Below are 11,827 nucleotides of genomic sequence, written 5' to 3' on the forward strand. Positions count from 1 at the left end.
TTTTTATTTCTCTTGGATTCAAGTGCATTCGCTCTTGTATACAAGTGCTCTTAGATTCTTATAGTTTTGTTTATTGAAATCTAATACTTTTGTTTATGTCCAAAATTACCACGAGGTATTTGTAGAAGGTCTCGTGTCGAAGTGTGTAGCAGAGCACGTAAATTCCAGAGCAGTTCAAAGGACTTTTTGTTAATGGGATGCAAGCACATTTGCTGCAATTAATGCCGATATTCCATTCCGTTGCCCACTTCTTTTGTTAAGAAAAAATAGCTGTGGCGTCAAAATGGTCTAAAGCTTACTTAGAAGACTATTATGCCAAACTCTATCAAAGGCTTGTTGTCTGTTCATGAATACAACTGTTGAATACATCTTGTCCTCCATTGCCTCCAAAGCAAAGTTTGTCACTCGGTGAAGCTGTTCTGGAGTGCCATGACTTTTTCGGAAACCGAACTGGCACTTTGGAATAGCTTGGCTCACGCTTTGTTTGAGGATGCGTTCTAATATTACCCTTTCCAACATAAAACATGTTTAAAATGCCAACAAGCAAAGACAACAAAATATACTAAAACACCGTTGACAATAACAGAAACGCCAGCAACAGCTTTTGATATAGTTTTGATAGATACCATTGGTCCACTGCCAAGATCAGGAAACGGAAATGAGTATGCTGTTACTATCATTTGCGATTTAACAAAATATTTGGTAACGGTACCTGTTCCAAATAAAAGTGCAAGATCAGTTGCTTAGGCTATATTGAAAAATTATATTCTAAAGTACGGTCCAATATAAAAATTTATAACGGACATGGGAACGGAATATAAAAACCTAAATATAGACGACCTGTGCAAATATATGAAGATAAAAAACATTACTTCAACAGCACACCATCACCAGACATTAGGAACAATAGAACGAAGTCACAGAACATTCAACGAGTATGTTCTCTCATATCTCATATCTGTTGACAAAAACGATGGGGATATATGGATACAATATTTTACTTATTGTTCCAAAACAACACTATCGGTATTTCATGTATATTGTCCATATGAATTAGAATTTGGAAGATTACCAAGACTGTTCACAGATTTTAACAGGATAGACAGAATATATCCTATTATCCATGTTGTAAATAGGATATATTCAAATGAAGTTAAGTTAAGATTAGAAATAGCATATAAAAGAGCTAAAAAGATGTTAGACAAGGCAAGAGCCGATAGAAAAATAAAATATGATAGAAATATTAGTAACTTTGAATTACTAATTGGAGATAAGATATTACTAAAACGAAACGGGTCATAAATAATTATTTAGGACCATATTTTCAGAAATAGGAGATAATGACAACATAAAGGAAATTAAAAAAAAAACAGATAGTCCTTTATGGACTATCTTTATGATAGGTTAAAAATTTTTAATTCATAATACATTTTGTTTGGTTGGCCAACCACAAATAAAAAACTAATAAAAACATTATAATACAAAACCTTTTTTAAAATCTTTTTACTCATTCATTTAAAATATTAATATACACTTAAAAAAAAAAATTATTATATACTTGAAAATAACTTCATATTATTACGTTATTTTTTAAAAGAAGGGCAATTTAGTATGTACTTACATAATAATAACAATAATAATAATAATGATAATAATATTAATAATAATTATAATATGAATAAGTAAGCTTAGGACCACCCTAGATCCTTAGGTTCACCCTAGCATGTGCGCTTTTAGGGGTCGCACTCGACTCCCATTGGTTATCGAGTATGAACTTTATATTGCAGAATTTGCTAGTGTCAGCACTTGGTTGTCACGAGCGATTTGCCTGTTGACCACACTAAGTTCAGTTATAAATCAGGAATATATCAGGAATGTACACATGCTGAATAAAAACCAGATAAAGATAAAAATGACCGATTGCGTTTAGAAACTTAATTAACTAAAACAGTTTTAAATTAATACACCCAAAAAAAAAAAAGTATTGTCGGAAAATTTGTGGATATAGAATGAAGTGGGTTTTATTATTATACTTTTCTTTAGTTTAATTGTCCCTTTAATATTGTATACTGTTAAATTTTCTTTGTTTTCTTTTATATTTTCAAATTTTTCCCTATAATATTTATTGATGATCCTGTGTCGATCATTCCTTTGTAAATTTTATTATGATAACTTATTTCTACATAGGGACTGGTGTGTCCTTCTGTGTCACTTGAGTGTGCGAGGCAGCTTGATGACTCTCGCGTTGTCTTTTTATCGGTTTTTGACTATTAAAATTATTTGAAGTCGAGGGTTGGAAGTTAAGGGTATTATTTTGTTGGGCTTGTGTTAAATCTCTTTTTTATGTGTGATAATTTCCTCTTAGATGATTTGGTATGAAACGAGGTGAGTACTGGGTGGTGAGATGGTTGTGTATTATTGTTCGGTTTCATGCCAGAATGATAATAATTGTGATTTCTGTTACTGTAATATTTTTTATTATTATTTTGATTATTGTTTTCCCTGTTCCTATTTCTGTTCACTTCTGATCTATATGGACTGTAGTTTTCTGGACTAGCATCATAAAGTCCTGCCAATGTCAAATAAATTCTATCCGGCAGTTTTTGATCTATTACAGTTTTGACAGTCCTATTCAACATATCTTTATAATTTGATTTATCAACGGGATTATTTTCTAATTCTAACTTATCGAATATAATCGAATACTGTATTTCTAGTTTCTCTATAAACTTACTAATGATTCCTGTGTATGGTGTTTCTTATAATTGCTTTATGATGGTTGTACATGGTTTGTGGTCCTTGAATGCCATTGCCAATGCTTCCTTCATGTCCATCCATGTTGTTGCTCATTTCTGGGTTACGACTTCTAATGCTGCATCCACTAGTAACCGCTCCATATACGACGTGTGCTTGTCTCGCATCTTGTGTTGGATATAAATTAAGAAATTGTTCTACTTGATTCACAAATCCAGATAGTGCCATCGTAGTAGTTTAATTCTTTTATTTGATTTAGTAGTTGGTTTAAATGGATTTCCGATAGTTGTTGAACCAACATGGTGTATATGTTTTTTGGTTTTGGTATTTGGTTTTTAAATTTTAAGTTTAGAGGTTTTTAGGTATTTGGTTTTTAAACTATAAGTTTAAGTTTAGATTACGGAATCGAAAGTTTTTAATTAACTTCGGTTCCGACCGCACTGGATTTTATTTAAGTTCGACTTTCACGTAGATTCTTTTGCGGATAATGTTATAATCACTGTTTTAATTCGCCAATCCTAGATAGTTAGTTTTATAACGTATCCTTTAATGGATCAGTACCATACTAAAAGGACTCTTTATTTAACAGATCCTACCGATTGTCCCGAATAATCATCGGAGAACTTAAAGCAAATAATAGACAGATACTAAAGGTCACAACAAGATCTACAACAAGACAGAAAAATACCTGCGCATGTGAAAAATTGCATGAACCAAATAAGAAAGAAAATATAAAAATAACCAGTATCAATCAGGTTGATGCCAAAAAATATGTTATACTCAAAATAGACAAACATAAGTGCTTATTAAAAAGAGGAAAACACATTACACATTACACACGTTTTGACTATGACTAATCTTTATTCTAATGAAATAATCGATTTAGATCAATTCTTTCAAAGGCTTAATTAAGAAGCAAGAACGAATAGCATCATTCAAACACAATTGTCACCAACTGAACAAATCTTCGAGTTTGTCACTATAAAGAATTTTAAAGAAAAGTCCAAAAAAATACTAAGAAACTTAAAAATAGCGCTATTAAGTGACTAAGATAGATAAAAATGATAAGTTTCAAATAAAAGCAATACAGTCTAAATATCATGATTATCCATCAGAAGGAGTCCATTCAGGAATTTCTAGATCCCTGAAGAAAATAAATAACTATTATAACCACTAATGACAAAGGCAATAAGTAAATATGTTAAAATGCCAACAAGCAAAGAAACAGGTGTGAAAAACCCCGACCAATTATAATTAGGTCTTAAACTGAACTATCTAATTATTCTGATTTGATTGACGTTCAATCCTCGGTATCGATCCTTTCTGATATGGACTTTGGTTTTAAGGGATCTGATCAAGTGAAGAGAAAGATCTTTGGAGCTGCTGACTTTAATTGTTTTTGGATTTCTCTTGGATTCAAGTGCATTCGCTCTTGGATACAAGTGCTCTTAGATTCTTTTAGTTTTGTTTATTGAAATCTAATACTTTTGTTTTTGTCCAAAATTAGCACGAGGTATTTGTAGAAGGTCTCGTGTCGAAGTGTGTAGCCGAGCACGGAAATTCCAGAGCAGTTCAAAGGCCTTAATGCGGATGTTCCATTCCGTTGCCCACTTCTTTTGTTAAGAAGAAATAGCTGTGGCGTCAAAATGGTCTTAAGCTTACTTAGAAGACCATCATGCCAAACTCTATCAAAGGCTTGTTGTATGTTCATGAATACAGCAAAGCAAAGTTTGTCACTCGGTGAAGCTGTTCTGGAGTGCCATGACTTTTTCGGAAACCGAACTGCCACTTTGGAATAGCTTGGCTCACGCTTTGTTTGAGGATGCGTTCTAATATTACCCTTTCCAACATAAAACATGTTTAAAATGCCAACAAGCAAAGACAACAAAATATACTAAAACACCGTTGACAATAACAGAAACGCCAGCAACAGCTTTTGATATAGTTTTGATAGATACCATTGGTCCACTGCCAAGATTAGGAAACGGAAATGAGTATGCTGTTACTATCATTTGCGATTTAACAAAATATTTGGTAAGGGTACCTGTTCCAAATAAAAGTGCAAGATCAGTTGCTTAGGCTATATTCAAAAATTTTATTCTAAAGTACGGTCCAATGAAAAAATTTATAACGGACATGGGAACGGAATATAAAAACCTAATTATAGACGACCTGTGCAAATATATAAAGATAAAAAACATTAATTCAACAGCACACCATCACCAGACATTAGGAACAATAGAACGAAGTCACAGAACATTCAACAAGTATGTTCGCTCATATCTCATATCTGTTGACAAAAACGATGGGGATATTTGGATACAATATTTTACTTATTGTTCCAACAAAACACCATCGGTAGTTCATGAATATTGTCCATATGAATTAGAATTTGGAAGAATACCAAGACTGTTCACAGATTTTAACAGGATAGACAGAATATATCCTATTTACAAATTGGATGGCTATTCAAATGAAGTTAAGTTGAGATTAGAAATAGCATATAGAAGAGCTAAAAAGGTGTTAGACAAGAGCCGATAGAAAAATAAAATATGATAGAAATATTATTAACTTTGAATTACAAATAGGAGATAAGATATTACTTAAAAACGAAACGGATCATAAATAATTATTTAGGACCATATTTTCAGAAATAGGAGATAATGACAACATAAAGGAAATTAAAAAAAAAAACAGATAGTCCTTTATGGACTATCTTTATGATAGGTTAAAAATTTTTAATTCATAATACATTTTGTTTGGTTGGCCAACCACAAATAAAAAACTAATAAAAACATTATAATACAAAACCTTTTTTAAAATCTCTTTACTCATTCATTTAAAATATTAATATACACCTCAAAAAAAAAATATTATATACTTGAAAATAACTTCATATTATTACGTTATTTTTCAAAAGAAGGGTAGTATATACTTACATAATAATAACAATAATAATAATAATAATGATAATAATATTAATAATAATTATAATATGAATAAGTAAACTTAGGACCACCCTAGATCCTTAGGTTCACCCTAATCCTAAATATGCGAATTCAGCATGTGCGCTTTTAGGGGTCGCACTCGACTCCCATTGGTTATCGAGTATTTGCAGAATTTGCTAGTGTCAGCACTTGGCTGTCACGAGCGATCTGCCTGTTGACCACACTAAGTTCAGTTATAGATCAGGAATATATCAGGAATGTACACATGCTGAATAAAAACCAGATAAAGATAAAAATGACCGATTGCGTTTCGACACTTAATTAACTAAAACAGTTTTAAATTAATACAGATAGTGCCATCGTAGAGTATTTCTTTTATTTGATTAAGTAGTTGGTTTAAAAGGATTTCCGATAGTTGTTGAACCAACATGGTGTATATGTTTTTTTGGTTTTGGTATTTGTTTTTTAAATTTTAAGTTTTGAGGTTTTTAGGTATTTGGTTTTTAAACTATAAGTTTAAGTTTAGATAACGGAATTGAAAGTTTTTAATTAACTTCGGTTCCGACCGCACTGGATTTTATTTAAGTTCCACTTTTACGTAGATTCTTTTGCGGATCTCAAAATAATGTTATAATCACTGTTTTAATTCGCCAATCCTAGATAGTTAGTTGTATAACGTATCCTTTAATGGATCAGTACCGTACTAAAAGGACTCTTTATTTAACAGATCCTACCGATTGTCCCGAATAATCATCGGAGAACTTAAATCAATGAATAGACAGATACTAAAGGTCACAACAAGATCTACAACAAGACAGAAAAATACCTGCGCATGTGAAAAATAGCATGAACCAAATAAGAAAGAAAATATAAAAATAACCAGTATCAATCAGGTAATCAATAAAATTGATCCCAAAAAATATGTTATACTCAAAATAGACAAACATAAGTGCTTATTAAAAAGAGGAAAACACATTACACATTACACACGTTTTGACTATGACTAATCTTTATTCTAATGAAATAATAGATTTAGATCAATTCTTTCAAAGGCTTAATGAAGAAGCAAGAACGAATAGCATCATTCAAACACAATTGTCACCAAGTGACAAGTGACGATTTTGTCACTATAAAGAATTTTAAAGAAAAGTCCAAAAAAATACTAAAAAACTTAAAAATAGCGCTATTAAACAAGGTGACTAAGATAGATAAAAATGATAAGTTTCAAATAAAAGCAATACAGTATAAATATCATGATTATCCATCAGAAGGAGTCCATTCAGGAGTGCTTTGGAGCTGCTGACTTTAATTGTCTTTGTATTTCTCTTGGATTCAAGTGCATTCGCTCTTGGATACAAGTGCTCTTATATTCTTTTAGTTTTGTTTATTGAAATCTAATAATTTTGTTTTTGTCTAAAATTAGCACGAGGTAGAAGGTCTCGTGTCGAAGTGTGTAGCCGAGCACGGAAATTCCAGAGCAGTTCAAAGGCCTTTTTGTTAATGGGACGCAAGCACATTTGGTGCAATTAATGCGGATATTCCATTCCGTTGCCCACTTCTTTTGTTAAGAAAAAATAGCTGTGGCGTCAAAATGGTCTTAAGCTTACTTAGAAGACCATCATGTCAAACTCTATCAAAGGCTTGTTGTATGTTCATGAATACAGCTGTTGAATACATCTTGTCCTCCATTGCATCCAAAGCAAAGTTTGTCACTCGGTGAAGCTGTTCTGGAGTACCATGACTTTTTCGGAAACCGAACTGCCACTTTGGAATAGCTTGGCTCACGCTTTGTTTGAGGATGCGTTCTAATATTACCCTTTCCATTTTACCTAGATATAGGTAAATAAGTTAAAACATGTTTAAAATGACAACAAGCGAAGACAACAAAATATACTAAAACACCGTTGACAATAACAGAACCGCCAGCAACAGCTTTTGATATAGTTTTGATAGATACCATTGGTCCACTGCCAAGATTAGGAAAGGGAAATGAGTATGCTGTTACTATCATTTGCGATTTAACAAAATATTTGGTAACGGTACCTGTTCCTGTGCAAAAATTTTATTCTAAAGTACGGTCCAATGAAAAAATTTATAACGGACATGGGAACGGAATATAAAAGCCTAATTATAGACGACCTGTGCAAATATATGAAGATAAAAAACATTAATTCAACAGCACACCATCACCAGACATTAGGAACAATAGAACGAAGTCACAGAACATTCAACAAGTATGTTCGCTCATATCTCATATCTGCTGACAAAAACGATGTGGATATTTGGATACAATATTTTACTTATTGTTCCAACACAACACCATCGGTAGTTCATGAATATTGTCCATATGAATTAGAATTTGGAAGATTACCAAGACTGTTCACAGATTTTAACAGGATAGACAGAATATATCCTATTTACAACATGGATGGCTATTCAAATGAAGTTAAGTTAAGATTAGAAATAGAATATAGAAGAGCTAAAAAGGTGTTAGACAAGAGCCGATAGAAAAATAAAATATGATAGAAATATTATTAACTTTTAATTACAAATAGGAGATAAGATATTACTTAAAAACGAAATGGGTCATAAATAATTATTTAGGACCATATTTTCAGAAATAGGAGATAATGACAACATAAAGGAAATTAAAAAAAAAAACAGATAGTCCTTTATGGACTATCTTTATGATAGGTTAAAAATTTTTAATTCATAATACATTTTGTTTGGTTGGCCAACCACAAATAAAAAACTAATAAAAACATTATAATACAAAACCTTTTTTAAAATCTCTTTACTCATTCATTTAAAATATTAATATACACCTCAAAAAAAAAAATATTATATACTTGAAAATAACTTCATATTATTACGTTATTTTTCAAAAGAAGGGCAATTTAGTATGTACTTACATAATAATAACAATAATAATAATAATAATGATAATAATATTAATAATAATTATAATATGAATAAGTAAACTTAGGACCACCCTAGATCCTTAGGTTCACCCTAATCCTAAATATGCGAATTCAGCATGTGCGCTTTTAGGGGTCGCACTCGACTCCCATTGGTTATCGAGTATGAACTTTATATTGCAGAATTTGCTAGTGTCAGCACTTGGTTGTCACGAGCGATTTGCCTGTTGACCACACTAAGTTCAGTTATAAATCAGGAATATATCAGGAATGTACACATGCTGAATAAAAACCAGATAAAGATAAAAATGACCGATTGCGTTTAGACACTTAATTAACTAAAACAGTTTTAAATTAATACACCCAAAAAAAAAAAGTATTGTCGGAAAATTTGTGGATATAGAATGAAGTGGGTTTTATTATTATACTTTTCTTTAGTTTAATTGTCCCTTTAATAGTGTATACTGTTAAATTTTCTTTGTTTTCTTTTATATTTTCAAATTTTTCCCTATAATATTTATTGATGATCCTGTGTCGATCATTCCTTTGTAAATTTTATTATGATAACTTATTTCTACATAGGGACTGGTGTGTCCTTCTGTGTCACTTGAGTGTGCGAGGCAACTTGATGACTCTCGCGTTGTCTTTTTATCGGTTTTTGACTATTAAAATTATTTGAAGTCGAGGGTTGGAAGTTAAGGGTATTATTTTGTTGGGCTTGTGTTAAATCTCTTCTATATGTGTGATAATTAGATTTGGTATGATTTGATGATGATTTAGATGATTTGGTATGAAACGAGGTGAGTACTGGGTGGTGAGATGGTTGTGTGTTCGGTTTCATGCCAGAATGATAATAATTGTGATTTCTGTTACTGTAATATTTTTTATTATTATTTTGATTATTGTTTTCCCTGTCCCTATTTCTGTTCACTTCTGATCTATATGGACTGTAGTTTTCTGGACTAGCATCATAAAGTCCTGCCTCCATTGATACTTGTTTTAAATTTAATTTTTATGCCAATGTCATATAAATTCTATCCGGCAGTTTTCGAGCTATTACAGTTTTGACAGTCCTATTCAACATATCTGTATAATTTGATTTATCAACGGGATTATTTTCTAATTCTAACTTATCGAATATAATCGAATACTGTATTTATAGTTTCTCTATAAACTTACTAATGATTCCTGTGTATGGTGTTTCTTATAATTGCTTTATGATGGTTGTATATGGTTTGTGGTCCTTGAATGCCATTGCCAATGCTTCCTTCATGTCCATCCATGTTGTTGCTCATTTCTGGGTTACGACTTCTAATGCTGCATCCACTAGTAACCGCTCCATATACGACGTGTGCTTGTCTCGCATCTTGTGTTGGATATAAATTAAGAAATTGTTCTACTTGATTCACGAATCCAGATAGTGCCATCGTAGAGTATTTCTTTTATTTGAATAAGTAGTTGGTTTAAAAGGATTTCCGGTCGTTGTTAAACCAACATGGTGTATATGTTTTTTTTGTTTTTGGTATTTGTTTTTTAAATTTTAAGTTTTGAGGTTTTTATGTATTTGGTTTTTAAACTATAAGTTTAAGTTTAAAAGTTTGAAAGTTTTTAATTAACTTCGGTTCCGACCGCACTGGATTTTATTTAAGTTCCACTTTTACGTAGATTCTTTTGCGGATCTCAAAATAATGTTATAATCACTGTTTTAATTCGCCAATCCTAGATAGTTAGTTGTATAACGTATCCTTTAATGGATCAGTACCGTACTAAAAGGACTCTTTATTTAACAGATCCTACCGATTGTCCCGAATAATCATCGGAGAACTTAAAGCAATGAATAGACAGATACTAAAGGTCACAACAATATCTACAACAAGACAGAAAAATACCTGCGCATGTGAAAAATAGCATGAACCAAATAAGAAAGAAAATATAAAAATAACCAGTATCAATCAGGTAATCAATAAAATTGATGCCAAAAAATATGTTATACTCAAAATAGACAAACATAAGTGCTTATTAAAAAGAGGAAAACACATTACACATTACACACGTTTTGACTATGACTAATCTTTATTGTAATGAAATAATAGATTTAGATCAATTCTTTCAAAGGCTTAATGAAGAAGCAAGAACGAATAGCATCATTCAAACACAATTGTCACCAAGTGACAAGTGACGATTTTGTCACTATAAAGAATTTTAAAGAAAAGTCCAAAAAAATACTAAAAAACTTAAAAATAGCGCTATTAAACAAGGTGACTAAGATAGATAAAAATGATAAGTTTCAAATAAAAGCAATACAGTATAAATATCATGATTATCCATCAGAAGGAGTCCATTCAGGAATTTCTAGAGTCCTGAAGAAAATAAATAACTATTATTATTGGCCACAAATGACAAAGGCAATAAGTAAATATGTTAAAATGCCAACAAGCAAAGACAACAAAACAATTTTATTTTACTGAATGATTACAATTTTTTATTTGTGTTGAAGAACACCGACCGATTATAATTAGGTCTTAAACTGAACTCATCTGATTTGATTGACGTTCAATCCTCGGTATCGATCTTTTCTGATAAGGACTTTGGTTTTAAGGGATCTGATCAAGTGAAGAGAAAGAGCTTTGGAGCTGCTGACTTTAATTGTCCTTGTATTTCTCTTGGATTCAAGTGCATTCGCTCTTGGATACAAGTGCTCTTATATTCTTTTAGTTTTGTTTATTGAAATCTAATACTTTTGTTTTTGTCTAAAATTAGCACGAGGTAGAAGGTAGAAGGTCTCGTGTCGAAGTGTGTAGCCGAGCACGGAAATTCCAGAGCAGTTCAAAGGACTTTTTGTTAATGGGATGCAAGCACATTTGCTGCTATTAATGCCGATATTCCATTCCGTTGCCCACTTCTTTTGTTAAGAAAAAATAGCTGTGGCGTCAAAATGGTCTTAAGCTTACTTATAAGACCATTATGCCAAACTCTATCAAAGGCTTGTTGTCTGTTCATGAATACAACTGTTGAATACATCTTGTCCTCCATTGCCTCCAAAGCAAAGTTTGTCACTCGGTGAAGCTGTTCTGGAGTGCCATGACTTTTTCGGAAACCGAACTGGCACTTTGGAATAGCTTGGCTCACGCTTTGTTTGAGGATATGTTCTAATATTACCCTTTCCAACATAAAACATGTTTAAAATGCCAACAAGCAAAGACAACA

Source organism: Drosophila sechellia, unplaced genomic scaffold (assembly GCF_004382195.2).
Source record: "Drosophila sechellia strain sech25 unplaced genomic scaffold, ASM438219v1 Y_388, whole genome shotgun sequence".
NCBI classification, from domain to species: domain Eukaryota; kingdom Metazoa; phylum Arthropoda; class Insecta; order Diptera; family Drosophilidae; genus Drosophila; species Drosophila sechellia.